This window comes from Salvelinus sp. IW2-2015, linkage group LG33 (genome assembly GCF_002910315.2).
Source record: "Salvelinus sp. IW2-2015 linkage group LG33, ASM291031v2, whole genome shotgun sequence".
Taxonomy (NCBI): Eukaryota; Metazoa; Chordata; class Actinopteri; order Salmoniformes; family Salmonidae; genus Salvelinus; species Salvelinus sp. IW2-2015.
In genome coordinates, this window is record NC_036872.1 from 28,736,637 (window position 1) to 28,754,443 (window position 17,807).

General features: G+C 40.6%; 2 pseudogenes; one reads left to right on the forward strand and one right to left on the reverse strand.

Annotated features, from left to right (window-relative positions):
- The window catches only part of LOC111957560 (electrogenic sodium bicarbonate cotransporter 4-like), a 38,884-nt pseudogene extending 35,229 nt beyond the window's left edge, over positions 1 to 3,655 (forward strand).
- A 3,471-nt stretch (positions 3,656 to 7,126) lies between these two features.
- LOC111957818 (2-oxoglutarate and iron-dependent oxygenase domain-containing protein 2-like) lies at positions 7,127 to 10,111 on the reverse strand (annotated as a pseudogene).
- Between the last annotated feature and the right edge of the window lie 7,696 nt (positions 10,112 to 17,807).

Sequence of the window (17,807 nt, forward strand, 5' to 3'; positions counted from 1 at the left end):
TCTCGCTCGCCTCTCTCTCTCTCTCTCGTCTCTCTCTCTCTTCTCTCGCTCTCTCTCTCTCTCTCTCTCTCTCTCTCTCTCTCTCTCGCTCTCTTTCTTCTTTCTCTCTTTCTCTCTCTCTCTTGTCTCTTCTCTCTCTCTTTCTCTTTTCTCTCTTCTCTCTTTCTCTCTTTCTCTTCTCTCTCTCTCTCTCTCTTTCTCTCTCTATATATATATCTCTATCTCATCTTTCTCTCTATATAATATATCTCTATCTCTCTTTCTCTCTCTATTATATTATATCTCTATCTCCCTAACTCTCTCTCTCTGTATCTCTCTCCCTCTCTCTCGCTCTAATGTACAGGAGCAGAGACTGACAGGGATTCTGGTGTTTGTTCTCACTGGAGTCTCCATCTTCTTGGCTCCCCCATTCTACAGGTCAGTAAAATATGATCATTTCCTCCAACAACTAAACTAGGCTTATTGATGAACGATAACAGTTGGTAGTGGCCCAAATGGCACCCTATTCCCTTATTACTGTGCACTACCTTTAGCAGGACTTATGGAACCTGGTCAAAATAGTGCACTGAATAAGGAATATGGTGCATTTTGGGTGCAATCAGTGTGTTTCTATACCAACACATGGCCATTACAAGTGGGTGTTTATATTGTCTATGTAGTTTAACTGTGTGTTCTCCCTCTCGGTCCACTCACAGTTCATACCCATGCCAGTGCTCTATGGTGTGTTTCTCTAATGGGATGGCATCTCTCAGTGGGCATTCAGGTATGTAGAGACCAGAAAACACAGTCGACACCGGTGGTTATGTGTCAAATCAAAGTCTCATGGTTCTCATTATGTCTCCCCTGTCACTCCTCTGTAGTTCTGGGAGAGGATCAAGTTGTACATGATGCCTTCCAAGTACCAGCCAGACTTCCCTTTCCTGCGTCACGTGCCTCTGAGGAGGGTCCACCTCTTCACCCTGGTCCAGATCATCTGCCTGGCTGTCCTCTGGGTGCTCAAGTCCACCGTCCTGGCCATCCTCTTCCCTGTCATGGTATTATTCATGATTTGCTTTTGAATGGAACAAGTATTAATGCAGGGGTGTCAGACTCGTTCCATGGAGGGCAGAGTATCTGCTGTTTTTTTACTATTTTTCTTTCAATTTGTGTGTAATTAAGACCTAGAAAAGCAGTAAATGTTGGTTACTTATGATGTAAATGCTGGTTACTTATGAAGAGTTTTACATGCATCTTCTTTCCTGTTGATGTTATTTTCTTGTCACAGAAGTTGAGGATAGTGATAATTTGCTTGTGCGGCCATCAGATCCTGGGGTTGCTGGTGGTGCGTAAGATGCTGGACATGGTGTTCTCTCAACACGACCTGGCCTGGATAGATGATATCCTGCCTGGGAAAGACAAGAAAAAGGAGAAGACGAAGAAGGGTGATAAAGATGACACAAAGAAGAAAGACAAGAAGAAAGGGAGATCAGACGACAGCGAAGACGAGGTGAGAAATGTTAGGTTTTACTCCCACCAACTGGCTGGTTTAGAGAAAAACAATTCTCGCTAAATAATTCATTTCTGATGGCTGTGTTTTGTGTGTGTCTGTTCTGTGTGTGTGTGTGCATGTGTTTGTATGCAGGAGAAGTACCACGCGTACTCCAACTGCTCGCCCAGCTCTGAGTCTGACGTGGACCGCAGGTACTGTGTGCTCAAACTACACGTCCCCTACAGTGACCTCCTTCAGCCCGTTGATGCCCAGTCACAGTGGGCTGCTCACTGCCAGCCAGGCAAATACTTCCCCTGATTCATAGATTACATAAACATGAAACATCAGCCTGGCAGATATAAGCAGACATACAGAAACATGCACGAACACGCACACTACTCAGCACAACATCACACACACCACACTACACATCACACACACCACATCAACACACGACACCACACAACACACACACACACACACACACACACACACACACACACACACACACACACACACACACACACACAGCATCCATAATTCCACACATAACTTCTCACAGACACAGTATTCCATAGTGTTCTGCCAAGGCTGGGCTGAAGTATAAGCTATATCTCAGAGAATATGCCTTCATACCCTTCTCTCCATGCACTTTAATGCAATGCAGATGTTATTTMGGGTTTTGCTAAGCAGCCCTTGCTGCTATTTTCCCTGCACTCCTATGCGTTATGAAAACTAGTTGTGTAATTTTGTGTCAATGTGTCTCTATGTGTAGACACATCACATGCATGTGCATAATTCCAACACACTATTTCCTACTTTTCAGGCACTGGCTTGGTTTATATTCTGTAGAAATGTGTGGCATATTTGAATAGATGAATAAAAGTTTGACATTCTATCTGTATGTAGCAGATAGCAGTATTTGAGAGTGAACAGTGTTTGGTGCACTGTGACCTCATACCACATGCATCAGGCCTTTCTCAGAGTTTTGGTTGTTTCTTTTTCCTCCATGTGTTGTTGTATGTACCCAATAGTCTAGTAGTCTATCGATGGGTCCCATTCACGAACACTACTGTTTTGTTCTTAGTTGTGTCTTCATCCCATATAGTTGAACATTCCTCTCCCCTCTATCCTTTTAGTCATGTTATCTGCGTGTTGTCTTTGACTCCTTATGTCAAATAGAAACTATGATCAAATTCATGTCTGCATTGCTTTTAAGGAAGCATGGTTCAGCAGTATTCAGTAGGCCTACATATTTGCTAAAAAAAATCCTGAAGACTGTGAAATTAGGAGAGGGGAAACTGCAACATAAGGAGAAACTTTGTTTCTTTTACTCTTAGTTTTGCATCACAAACTGTGCATTGCATTCCTCCCCACATCTCACATTCCCCATAGGCTGCGAACTACACCGCAGAAAGGCTTGGAATACTACGGCATAAAGAACAGACATCAATCACAGTTGACAGCTAGTCTAACTCTCTGTCATGTTGTTTCACATTAATTTGCCCAACCTGTCCTCTAGTCTAATTCACTCTCAGGTACTCTCTGGCACCAGCTCCAGATGACATCTCGCTACTGACCCCCCCCTGTCTAGCCCAAGGTTACCTTCCCCCTCGCCTGTCTCCAGTCCGCCCTCCCTTCTGTGTTTCTTTCACTGTGTATGTCATATATGTAATTTAGCAGACTCTTTGATCCAAAGCGACTTACAATAGTGCATGTATACATTTTTGTATGGGTGGCCCCAGCGAGAATCGAACCCATCTGAACCACACAGGACATACATACAGGTATGTATGATATGTATGATAACTGGGACTTGCCGTTCCTCAGCATCACCCTGCATCTGAAGATCTCCTGCCCCTCGTCCCCGGCGGTGCCTATGGCCCACGGCCGTGGCATGGCCTTCCCCGTGCCCCAGGTGAAGATCGAGATGGAGTCGGACTACGACACAGACACTGACCACCCCCGCCACAGGGACATGAGCAGCGAAACAACGCTGTAGGCACTGACTACTGTGTGACAGAGCAGTGGCATACGTGGGTCGAACGCGGACGCTCTACAGTACATAGCTTTAGAGCGCTGACCCACTCACACACTAAGACTCTTCTAGAATGCCTGCAGAGGACAGTGCAAGGTGTCATGGACTAACAGCTGACAGCATATGACACCTAATGTAAAGAAATTAGATGCTGGGAATACATGTACATGGAATAACTTAGCGTGAATGTACAGTACATTTATACTTGATCTGATTCCTCATATAGCTGTCCGTTTTGATGTGTCCAAAGTCCAAGCAACAGCTTCTGCTTTTAACCTAGGAGGCTCTTTGCTGTTGTAAACTGTCATGGATATCTCTGTTGAGAACATGTTGACTGTATAATCTTCAGGACACGCGTAGCTTTAGAAACAACGTAGAGGGATATAGGAGAAAAGCGGAGTGAAGGATCTCCTCTGTATGTGCTGTATATAAGAATATATTTTATGTCAAGATATTTATATTTATATAAATATATACAGTACCAGTCAAAAGTTTGAACACACCTACTCATTCAAGGGTTTTTCTTTATTTGTACTATTTTCTACATTGTAGAATAATACTAAAGACATCAAAACTATGAAATAACACATGTGAAATCATGTAGTAACCAAAAAAGTGTTAAACAAATCTAATTTTATTTTATATTTTATATTATTCAAAGTAGCCACCCTTTGCCTTGATTACATCTTTGCATACTCTTGGCATTCTCTCAACCAGCTTCATGAGGTAGTCACCTGGAATGCATTTCAATTAACAGGTGCGCCTTGTTAAATGTTAATTAGTGGAATTTAATTTCTTCTTAATGTGTTTGAGCCAATCAGTTGTGTTGTGACAAGGTAGGGGGGTATACAGAAAATAGCCCTGTTTGATAAAACAGCTCTAACAAGCAAGGAGAAATGATAGTCCATCATTACTTTAAGACATGAAGGTCAGTCAGTCCTAAAAATGTCAAGAAATGTTAAAGATCTTCAAGTGCAGTCGCAAAAACCATCTAGCGCTATGGTGAAACTGGCTCTCATGAGAACCGCCACAGGAAAGGAAGACCCAGAGTTACCTCTGCTGCGTAGGATAAGTTCATTAGAGTTACCTGCACCTCTGATTGCAGCCCAAATAAATGCTTCACAGAGCTCAAGTAACAGACACATCTCAACATCAACTGTTCAGGGGAGACTGCGTTAAATCAGGCCTTCATGGTCGAATTGTTGCATAGAAACCACTATTAAAGGACACCAATAAGAAGAAGAGACTTGATTGGGCCAAGAAACACAATCAATGAACTTTAGACRGGTGGAAATCTGTCCTTTGGTCTGATGAGTCCAAATTTGTGTCTTTGTGAGACGCAGAGTAGGTGAACAGATGATCTCTGCATATGTGGTTCCCACCGTGAAGCATGGAGGAGGAGATGTGATGATGTGGGGTGCTTTGCTGGTGACACTGTCTGTGATGTATTTAGAWRTCAAGGCAGACTTAACCAGCATGGCTACCACAGCATTCTGCAGCGATACGCCATCCCATCTGGTTTGTGCTTAGTGGGACTATCATTTGTTTTTCAACAGGACAATCAATGTTTAACACTTTTTTGGTTACTGCATGATTCCATATGTATTTTTTCATAGTTTTGATGTCTTCACTATTATTCTACAATGTATAAAATGAGTACGTGTTTCCAAACTTTGACTGATACTGTATATATAGTATTTTCTTCATAGTTTGTTCATACAGAAAGTTACACTGAGTGTACAAAACATTAGGAACACTTTCCTGATATTGAGTTGCACCCCCTTTTGCCCTCAGAATAGCCTCAATACGTCAGGGCATGGACTGACTCAGTGTTCCCCCAAATTGTTTGGGGCACTGAGTAAATTTCAGGTCTGCTGAGCGCAAAGTTGAATGTTGTGAAAATTCTGTGCAACTTCCAGCGTGCATTTACTATGACCATTGAAGTTGTACCTGCTTTAACTTACAGTTGCAGACAGTGGTCAAGTAGGCTCCTGTGGCTATTTGATCACAATTTAGGCCTACCAGTGTCCTACCATCAAAAACAATGGATAAAATGCATCCCATAACATTTTAACATGGAAATAGCTGTTCTATCATTCAGCTTACAGTAGCAACCAATGTGTGGTGTTCAATGTAGGCCAACATTCCATGAGACTATTGAAGAAGAAAAAAACATGCAGGGCTTGACATTAACCTGTTTATCCACTTGTCCTTCAGACAAGGAGGTGACTGAAAATGTTGTTGTGTTGTTTGATGCAAGAAACCACTATGCTACCCTATGCCTATTGGCTACTTAGCGTATTCAAGCCTGTCTCAAAATAGGACATTGGCCCCTTTAAGACAAAAAAAAGTCCTTTACCTGACTCGCTTTTGAAAGATGTCTGGAAATGTACACATGTTGTGCTCTTGTTGGAAGCAATCACTCCCCCATTGCTGACTACAAATTAGCTTTAACTGGGCTTATAGCTCACTAACTAGCAAAGGATATAGCAAAGGATATGAACAAATGTGCCCAGGTTGCTATATGCAACTCTGGCTTTGATCTCAAAACAAGCGCATCTACTCACTACCACTCATGCTGTAAACACAGTCCTGTGTTTGTGTAGAGTACAGGCTGAGTGGTGAGAGTCAATTTAATAGAAAGCCTACAACAAAATCTCTTGCATACCTAGCTTTGCATACTTGCATAGTTCTTGCATAGTTTGTTTTGTTTTCAGTATGCTGCATTGAAAGTGACTAATATTGGGTGGATTCGATCACAATTCCCACAGTAAAGGGAAACTTGGATAATGTTAACTAAGGGGGAAAACTCTAGAAAGTTGAGTGAAGTTCAATCTCCTGCTTCTCTGCATGGGCCAATATTTCTTCTGCACATACGCGCAGCTTAGAGGGAACATTGTCTACAAGGTGTCGAAAGCGTTCCACAGGGATGTTGGCCCATGTTGACTCCGATGCTTCCCACAGTTGTGTCATGTTGGCTGGATGTCCTTTTGGTGGTGGACCATTCTTGATACACACGGGAAACTGTTGAGAATGAAAAACACTGCATGGTTCCAGTTCTTGATACAAACCGGTGCACCTGGCACCTACTACCATACCCCGTTCAAAGGCACTTAATACATATTTTCTGTTGCCCATTCACCCTCTGAATGGCACACACACACAATCCATGTCTCAAGGCTTAAAAATGGTTCTTTAACCTGTCTCCCCCCCTTCATCTACACTGGTTGAAGTGGATTTAACAAGTGACATCAATAAGGGATCATAGCTTTCACCTGGATTCACCTGGTCAGTCTGTCTTGGAAAGAGCAGGTGTTCCTAATGTTTTATACACACAGTGTATAGTAAGTATAAAGTATAAGGTCCAGGATAACTTTAAGTGCAATCCAGAATTTCAATGTACTGTAGGTGATTGTAAAACATGGCCTGCCTTTTCATGTGACAAATGAGTTTTTGAATATCCTTCTTTTGCAAAAGAAAATAAGTGTTTTGGTGTGTGTGTGTGTGTATGTGTGTTGAGAGGTTATATGGTGCACCTCTTCTGCTAGAAAACTAGCTTTCCTATTCCCTGTTCCCTCTTGTGTTTTCAAGCCATTGGAAAAAAGAAACAACCAAAAAAATGGAATAGCCCACTGGACTGAATATTGATTTTAGTGCTGAAAAGGATTGATTTGATAATAACATGGTTGAATACAGTGTTTTGCAATCACGTTATTATTCCCTACTGTGTGTAAATGACTGTGTGCAATTACTGTGCAGACACTGAACAACAGGGTGTAAAGGAGGACAATTAGGGAGGAGGGGTTACCATACTTGACAACAAAAGAGGCATGCACAGAGGGGCAATAAATTAATTAACAATTATGGTTTATTAAATTCAATATTATTAATATTATTAATACTATGTACAAACTGTATTCTTGAGATATTTGGTGTGTAAATGTGTTGTTGATCCTTTCAATATTATTGATTTTACCAATACAGAGAAATGCCTGTGCATTATTGTTTTCTAAAAATATATTACTGATGTACTAAGATAACTACAGCTATGAATTTATTTATATTACTTTATTATTATTATCATTATGTATAAAGTTTACAGCATTTCAAATATTTCCCCATTTCTGTGAGCAAGAAGCAAGCCCACTAAAAGTAAGGTACAAAGGTGAACGCTCAGGTTTTCTTCACTAGTGTCTAATGACTTTTGGATATGTAATACCCCTACCTGGACAAAAGACCATTCAATTCACAGGCTACACATATTTTTTATGGACATGATATTTTAGAAAAGATTGGAATAAATGTGACACTGCGTAATGAAGTTTGTAGTGCAGTGTTATGTAGAAATAGTGATGAGCCTCCCTATGTTCCTAATGTCTACCACATTTCCTCTCTATAACTCTTTTTTTGGCACATGCGATAAACCCCACGATAAGCAGACATCCAGACACAAGTCATACTAACATACACAAATACATATGGACCAGCAGCATTAAGTTAACGCGGAACGCATGATACATTCTGTAGAAGAGACATCCCTGAGTCACTGGTGAAGCCATCTGTGAAGCCCTGTCCCTCGACCAAGGTAGGCTTCTTTTTGCACATGGGGCACAGTTTTTCCTCTCCTGTGAGGCCCTCATCCAGACAATGAGGTTGCAGCACTGGCCAGAGGAGATGYGCAGGGCACCGTGCATGTGTTGTCCTCTGTAGAGGAGACCCTCTGTCATTCCCTGCTCTACCTCTGTAGACACTCTCACTCAGAGGCACCTGCAGGGTCAGGAAAACACTATCAACCAATGAGCCACACTAGACTAACAATGAGAATGTTTACTCATAGGGCTGTGGCGACTTTTGTTTGTGCAACTAATACTTCTGGGAGATTTCTCAACCTGAAATATAACAGTGTGTAACCTGTATGAACTGGCATAGTTTTAAAACCACAGTGTGTGGAATCAATGAGAGAGAGTATGAATCTAAATCAATATCACAGCTTTATTTGTTCTTTCATTCTACATAAGGTCAATTCAAATATTTCAATATCTATAATATATTGGGTTATTACACTTCCCAATCTGGCTCTGATTAGGCACCTGTCTCATGTCACCAAAGTAGAGGTTCCCTTCAGTGAACTTTTCCCCCAGAGACACGTTGAGAGTGACCTCTGCGTTGTCGTAATGGTAGCTGAGGTCCAGGTCTTCATGAATGTCGTATTTCACCATGAAGGCCTTGTGGCTGTCTAGGCAGCGTCCGCAACAGTTAGGGTAGAGCAGAGATGTGAGAGGCTACAGATACTGCACACGGAGAGGGGTGGTAAAGCCATTGTCAAACCCTAGCTCGTTCAGGAGGATCTGTGTGGACAAAAGAACATTGCAAACAAAAGGAACATGAGTTACCACAGGTAACACTTGATACATTGAATATTTTGCCTGAGGTCTCCATATCTAATAGCCTACAGATGTATTTTATATGAAAGAGGAAGCATACCCTGTAGTTGTTCATTCTGTTGGGTCTGTAGACTGTTCAAAGTGTTCCATCTCTTCTATCAGCTCATCACAGAAGCTTTTTTCTTTTAAACACAGGCAAGCGCAAGATCCTTGGGGCTTCAATTTTTTTTATTTTTAATAATGACATGCACCACCTATTTCAAATAGGAGCTCTTTATGGAAAACTCACCTGCTTCTGTCTGCATTAAACTCAACAGTCCCTCTTCGCTGGTCTCATCACTTCGACAATAATCCATCATCTGCTTAAACTCTGGAGCCAGATAGGATTCCTAAAGAGATAGTGTAAGTCAAATATTACACTTTACAATCTTAGTGTGTATGGAGACTACAGTATTGTAGGCTTCCTTCCTACCTGTAGATGGTAGACATGGTCATGGAGGGGTTTATAAATCTCCCTTATGGCAGCAGCTCTCTCAGCTGACTTCACACCAAGGCTCTGACGCCATTAAACTTCTTTGGCAATCTAGAAAGTAAACATTTAACCACACATCAAAATGGAAAGATCATTCAGTAGTGTCTAGACATCCGCGTTGCCTCCCACAATTTTCAAACGCTCCGGTTTTCGAGACTAATCATTCAGTACAATTTTAATAAATACTCAAAATGCGTGGGCCTACTTGCCTTTGTCAGGATATTCTCGAACTGTGTGTCAGTGGAGCAGCCAAGCTTTCTTAACACCTGTTGGGCAAACATAATTTTTGGTTTCCAGTTAACTAGCTAACGTTAGCTCGCAAACTAGTACATTTATCCAACAAGATGTTTTAACATGACAATTATTTGTAGATCTACTGTAATGGCTAGCTAGTAGATACCCACCGCTTGATAATAAGTTCTAACTGCTGCTGATCTGACATGACGTTTGAACTCAAGGAAAATATTCAGCGCTAAAACAACTCGTGTAAACATTTGCGTTACGATCCTTACAGGTTTGCATGATTATCCTATGAAGATAATACACATAAACGTATTAACGTTATAGTAAAATCCATAATAAAAAAGCTATTGTTAGTAGTTAAATGAGAGTGAACGAGGAGCTGTCAAAAGCAGTTATGGTATTGCTTCCGGATTTTGAGTTGTTTGTTGTGATCCAACGTTGTTATGTGTCCGATGTGAACCGATACTCTTAGCATTTAGTTTCCAAGGTATGTAATCAACAAAACGGCTTTAATAGAGTCACATTGCTAGATAAAACATTTCACAATATTAAACATTACTTAATTATTTAAATGTGTTGCAATTTTTCATGGTGTAAAATAGATTCAACCGGAACGGTAAAAATAAAAATGTTCGAGTTGTGTTTCCGCGTGCGTCAACATAAATCGTCCGTTCTCTGAGTACCAGGGCAACATGCGAATATTTCCTCCGTTGATTCATTCTTTAGCTAGTTGTTCTTTTGTCATATTTGTTTGCACGTAAGTCGGTTTCTCCTTCCATTATATAATCTGGCTTGCATATTTTACGTAGTTTGAGGTCCATTTCGCTGCAGAGATGTTGAGTGTGGACTCGTTGCAAGTGGTGGCTGAAGAGGAGGTGGTGGAGTCGAGCTCAAACCGCTTGGGTGACATCTACACGTTTGTGGCCGAGGGCTGCTACCCCCAGACAATGAATCCCATACGAAAGAAGAATCTCAAAAGATATGCTCAGAAATTCATCATTGATGGTAAAAAAAGAAAGCGAAAATGCTTGAGACGTAGGCGATCTGAAATGTGTGCCGTTGAATGTAGCCTAGTGTCTCTTTCTAATGGCATGTTTCATTGATTGTTGTCTGTGTGGTTGTGTCGTCCTAGAGGGTCGACTGTACTATGTGGGGCCCAAGAAGGAGGAGAAGCGAGAGGTTGTGATTGAAGCTGAACGTAAGAGGCAGATATTCCTAGAGTGCCACTTTAATGACATTGGTCATCACTTGGGACAGAAGAAGACTGTTCATAGGATCCAGAGCAAGTATTACTGGCTGGGTATTGTAAAAGATGTCGTGGACTGGGTATGTTTGTCTATTTGGAGTTCAGTGTAATACAGCTTGGAGGCATACATTCATTCTTCTTACAAATTGTGCACTTGTCTGTCTCAGATAAAGGTATGTGAAACCTGTCAACACACAGAGAGGAACAAAAACATGACAAGGACTGTTCGGCCAATCAAAGTGGATGCTCCCTGGGAAATTCTAGGGATTGATATATTTGGTAAATAAACTCATATCTTATCAGAAAATGAAACTACTTGGCTAGTCTCACAACAATAGATGAACTCAGAGTACAATTGTTTGTCTGACTTTGTTGAATTTGTTCATGTTTTCACCAGGGCCTTTCCAAAAAACACAGCAAGGTAATTCCAGTGTGGTAATTGTCACAGATTACTTCAGCAAGTGGGTGGAGGCGTTTCCCATTCAAAAAAGAGATGCCCTCTCTGTTGCCAGATGTATATCTACATCCATTTACAGGTAATTCAACACACACACAATTTCATCTTGATTTGACAGTTATTTGCAAGATACAACCATCATCACCAACATGAGTGGCAATGAGATGGAGCACCATATTTCTTTTCCTACCAGGTTTGGAGCAGCAAAAACAGTTATCTCCACACAAAGCGTTGACTTTTGTGACGAGGTAAGACATTATTAGCCTTTTTCTATTTACAAGCTCTTAAAGTAACTGTCCAGTGGAAATCTCACTTTTAAAAGTTCATATTCTATTAACTCGTACCTAAATAATGTTGACTCGTCATTCTATACTCGTATCTGAGGCCAAAGCATGAATTTGAGAGAAACAAATCCAGCTCAAACTTGTATCTCAAACAGACTGTTTAAATAATGCTTGCTATTTTCTCATAGAACATGCCGTCATGTTGGCTCATTGACTGAGCTGACCAGTCAGTGGTCTACCTGCATGAATATTTTTAATGACCTGTTTACGCCCACACCATTCTGCTGTTGGGGATCGCCCACACTATTCAAACACAGAAAAGCTGCTAGAATTGTTTTAATAAAAAATGTATTATAACCACAAATAGGTGCTAAGTTTGCATGAAAAAATCCAAGTCCAGGCACTCGTGTGGGTTTGCAAGTTAAAAAGCCTTTAATGTGTGGGCTAAGTCATTAAAAATACATTAAATACAAAAATACATCAGGGTGTCAGATACAATGTGTGACACACTTGTGTAAAGGTGATCACAGGTACAGAAAATATTGCAGGTACAGAAAACATTGCCTTTGTATAATGTGTTGCTTCTAGGTGACAAAGCACCTCTGTAACAGGTGGAACGTAGTGCAGAGAGTGTCTGCTGTAGAGTTGAACCCGCTACACGACCACAGCAGTGGACTACTGAAGGAAGCCATCACACAGGTGGTGGCAGAGAAGCAGGCAGAGTGGGACGATTTCCTGGACCCTGTCTTATGTTTGTTTAGGACGACCATCAACCCCACAACAAAGTTCACACCCTATTCACTCATGTTTAATAGGAAAACTATTTTACCTAGTGAGGTGAGATTTTGTTTTTTAAAGACATTTAATTGCGTTWATACTATGTCTTATTTGTTGTTAATATTGAATTATTCATTTAAAATGTATTTTGTCAAGACCGACCAAGAGACGGATTTGTATCACTCTAAGGAAGAGGCCTCTGTGTGTATGACAGTGATGCAGGAGCACCAGAACTCTGTGAAGCAACTGGTGAGTTTGAATTGGAAATGGAATATCTTGCCGTTTGGGAGACGCTGTGCTACACTGCCAAAGAGAGCCTGATGAGCTTGTTTCATGGTTGCCACTTTTCATTTCTACTTCAATGCTAACTTACTTGACCTACAACCCTATTGCGCTCTGCGGAGCATAGGTCATCGTATGACATAGGTCATGTGTGTAATTTCCATGTGAGCTTTCTCTGGATTCCACTGGAAATGGTCAATAATTGTTTGTGTTTACAGGTGATTGCCAACATGAATGCGGCGTACAAACAGGAGAAGAAGAATGCCAAGAGAAGAGCTCGGAACATGCCCTCCATTACCTTCAAAGTCACAGACCCATTGTTTGGCTCGGGTGAGTCGTCCTCCCAGAAGAAACTGAAACGGAGCATTTACCTGTCTTTCCCAGTGGAAACGGTCATTGCCACTGAGCAATGCAGCTCTGATGACAAAAAGAATGACTTGGAATACCCCCTGCCGATTTCTGATGCGCATTGAGGCCTGCTATGCTGGGGGTTATAGTATACAAGGAACATAATTAAGAAGCATACAGTGGCTGTATTAATGGATCAACAATTCCTCTTGCTTCAGTGGTATGATGGAGACATGATGTCCTCATAAGATGCTTCATCTCAGAGAGAAGATTGGTGAACATGGAGGCACCGGAATCAAGAAGCTTGACCAAAAATATTGATAAGAAATTATATTGGGTTGGACATATGTCCAAATACATAGGTTTTCCCAGTCAATGCCTGGTGGATTTGTGGTCTAGTCATTGATATTGTGAGGCATGTAGGTGCTAAAGGCCAATTTTTTTTGCGAAGAGGTGAATGAAATGAGTACGTTGTCACTATCCTATTATGTAGGATACACCTTTCTCCAACTCTGTTAAAAATGTGATATGAAGTTGTATTGACATCATGGAGCAGGGTATGTGCACTTGGGGTCTGCATCAGTTTTTTTTGTGGCCACACTTAGAATACTTTGTCTTCACAATCAGTCATTCATTCACAGTTCTTTGAATTTCGGCTCTGCTACATGCTTTAGGGAAGGACTTTAACTGGTTAGGGTCCATATCAAATGATGGCATTTGGTTTATTGCTGTGCATGGATTCAATATTCCCGATAGCCCCAACATTCTATTGACCAGTGCAACCTTGAAGAAATGTGGATGGAAAAGCACAATAAAGTTCTAAAGTAAAAACAATGTATTTTAAAATAAGCTAACACAAAACAAATCAACCTTTTAATTTATAAAGGTGCAATATCCAGAAATCGCTCCACCAATTCCTGGTTGCAAAAATTCTAATAGTTCACCTAATTTTAGTTTTAGACAAAACAAGCAATGTATAGTTTAGAGCAGCGTTCCCCCATTGACGGCCCCGGGGCCAAATCTGGCCACCCAAATTAATTATGAATATTTTTTTCCATAAAAAATACTTAATCTCGGACCCGAGATGCAAAAACTCTCAAATGTAATGTCCCAAGAAAGAAGTTACCCTACCTCAGTAATGCAAAAGTTACGTTTTACCTTCATTCATGAGGATAGAGAATGCAGGAGACAGTCAACTAATAAAGCAGGCAGCGGACCATTTTGTCGTGCTGAAACGTAAGCTGCAAGCGCAGCGCAATCAATAGGACGTGAACAGCGCCTGGTGCTGAAAATATAGCTAACTTGTTATGCAAGGGGTGCACAGCAACCGATGAAGAACCTACACCAGTCGATTAATTAATTTCAACAATAATCTTAATTGTAATTTGACTTTACAAACAACAAGAGGGCTTAATTGGAGTCTTTCTTCGAGACTATATAAAATACTTTAACTGGCTGAGGTAGGCTATGAGTCTTTACAGCATCGTTCACAATAAAAAAACATATAGCCTTATAGAAGTGGGACATTTTTTTATTTGGCCTACTTAAAATTGCAAATGGACAAAAATGTGGCATCCTACATAAAACAATACTTAAAAGAGAAAATGGCGATGTTTGTATCGGGATAGCCTGCTGCTTTAACGACAGAACAAACAGAAAATACTGTCAACTTGAGACCTAAATATCCCAGGATAAGCACTCACAATAATGTTAGTATTTACTAAATACAGTCATATAGGCCACTAAGTTACTTACTCAATGGAAAAAGTTGCATTTCCACTCAGACACGATCTTGGATATCGCGCGAGATGGGTGTGATTTTGATGCGCAGTCAGTCCTTGATTGACTTGTGTGAATGCTGTCGTGAGTCTATATTGCGTTCATAGAGGAAAATTAGGACTTCCAGAAGTTGTCCCTCAGCTGCTTGATGAAATATTCCATCCTCTGTGACAATGCTGCGGCCTGGTCCCTCTACCTGTCGTTTCTTCAGTGTTCTGAAGTGCAGTAGCCTTCCAGATGTCAAGTCCAAATCGAACAACTCAAGCTTTCCAGTAAAGGCCTCAAGTTTTTCCACCATGTCCACGACTGTTTTCCCTCTTCCTTGTAACTGGATATTTAACCCGTTTCAGTGACAGAATATGTCAGCCAAAAAAGCCGGTTGTGTATCTTGCAGTTAACTCTTCAATGTATCTGCGTCGGGCATCTGTCTGGGGCGGGAAGGCCACTGAAAGTTCAATGCTTAGATTCATAATGACGTCTGAGACTGAATTATTTGTAAACAACGACATTTTCATTGCAAATAAGATACTGGCTTGGCATTGGGAATATATGGTAAGATGAACGCATATCTCTGTACATTCTTCCCGGAAACTTCGATTTTCATTATTCATCTTTTGATACTTTTTGATAGCGACTTTTTCTCTTGTTATCAAGCTAATTATTCTGAACGAATGATTAAGTTAAAAAAATAGTGTATGTTACAGTAGGCTACGTAGACCTGTTTTTCCCACCAATCAACAGAGAAATAGACAAAATAATATTTGAATAGAGACATGGTGATTTTATGAGCGTAATCATATCTAAATGATTATGTTATTGTCACTGAATTTGTTATGTACTAATCGGATGTGTTTAACAAATTGTACAATTTCTAGTGTAGGCCAGTTAAGTGCGATAATATGATATACTAATTATGTGATGAACCACCGACTATTAGGTCAGAATTTTTTAGGCCAAACCTAGTTGACGAACCCTGATGTTGAGAAACATTGTACCATCTAAATCTCTGTGAAAATATTTTCAATAACCAAAAATATTGTATTTTCAGCTGTTTGTACCTGGTGTACAAAAACCGATAGTAAAAAAACAAAAATGACACTAAAGCATAGAAATAGCTCACATAGAACAGATCTACCGCTTCTTAGCGTAGACTGTAAAAGATATTGGCAAAGCCAATATTTTGTATGGGAACGCTCAGTGGCACATTTTGAAGACCAGAAAGCGTCGTTGATGCGCGCGCTATCTTGTCTCATGGAAGAGTTTTTTGGAACCTCGCATGCGCTGTTTGAGCTAGTCCCAGAAGTGACGTCACAGGCTCCGACAGTCTGAAAGGACAACATTCCATCAGGTGGAGTTTAGGCAAACTGCCGGTAGTTCAGATGTATGGTCATAGGCCACTGCATGCAAGAGCTGTCTATGTGCCAGAGGCAGCTTTTGTTGTTTTTTGTCAGTGAGAGCTACAGTACTCTTCGATCTGCTTCGGTCTATGGCTCAAGCCAGCTCTATGTGCACGAGTAAAAACGTATAAATTGGGGAGAGGATATCATGCACCACCACTTCTAGCGGTACAAAAGGCGGTTGTTTAAATAAAATAAAATGTTATTGGTCACATACCCATGTTTAGCAGATGTTATTGCGGATGTAGCGAAATGTTTGTGTTTCTAGCTCCATCAGTGCAGTAATATCTAACAAGTAATATCTAACAATACACACAAATCTAAGGAATGGAATTAAGAATATATAAATATTTGGATGAGCAATGTCAGAGCGGCACAGACAGTAGAATAGGACAGAATACAGCATATGGGTCATTCTTGGGCTTGGGTAATATTTCAGTCCCTCTAACTTTTACATTATATTTCAAGTATTGGGTCACCAAAATGAAATGTTAAGATTTTGTATATACATTTAAATGTCCAGTATTAATGCATTTAAATAAATAAAGCATTAATTTAAACTTTTTATTTAATAAATCTTATTTTTTTAACTGACACTAATATTTGTGTCATGTCCCCCTGTCACACCCTGATCTGTTTCACCTGTCCTTGTGATTGTCTCCACCCCCTCCAGGTGTCACCCATCTTCCCTATAACCCTCAGTGTATTTATACCTGTATTCTGTTTGTCTGTTGCCAGTTTGTCTTGCCAAGTCAACCAGCCTTTTTCCAAGCTCCTGTTTTTTCTAGTCTCTCTTTTCTAGTTCTGACCTTTTGCCTGCCCTGACACTGAGCCCGCCTGCCTTACCATTCTGCCTGCCCCTGACCTCGAGCCTGCCTGCCTTACCATTCTGCCTGCCCCTGACCTCGAGCCTGCCTGCCGCCCTGTACCGTTTGGACTCTGACCTGGTTATGAACTCTTGCCTGCCCCTRGTTGTTCAATAAATAAACCATCTGCCTCCTGTGTTTGCATCTGGGTCTCGCCTTGTGTCGTTATACCCCCAGGCATTTCACTTAATTTTTACTTGGGAAATTAATACTACAATGTGCACATAATAACTTTTGCCATTAATGCAAACATAMATTTGTGTTATTTTGTTGAGAAAGTATTTTTATCAAATAAATGCATGATTATTGATTAAAATCACACAATTTAGCTAAAATCACACAATTTAGCTCTGTCCCTCAGTCTACAGTCAACCCTGTCACACCAACCAAACTCTGCCAATAAAAATGGTCAGCCTTATGTGCCATCATTAACAGGAAGTGACATTATGCAACAATTTTCAACTGCATGGTATAGAAACAATCACGTTCTTTTATAATTGTATTTTGTTGTTTTTTAAAGYTGGGGATTGTCGAGCTGACCAACTCAACTCTGTTACATGAAATAAAGATGGAAAACTAGTACTTATCAAAATTATACTTCAACCCATGAAAATATACAATCTATTAATTTCATGCACACCATGTGGTCTGATGATTCCACCCCCACATTGTGTGACATCCTGCCACGTAGAGGTTGAGCGAGATG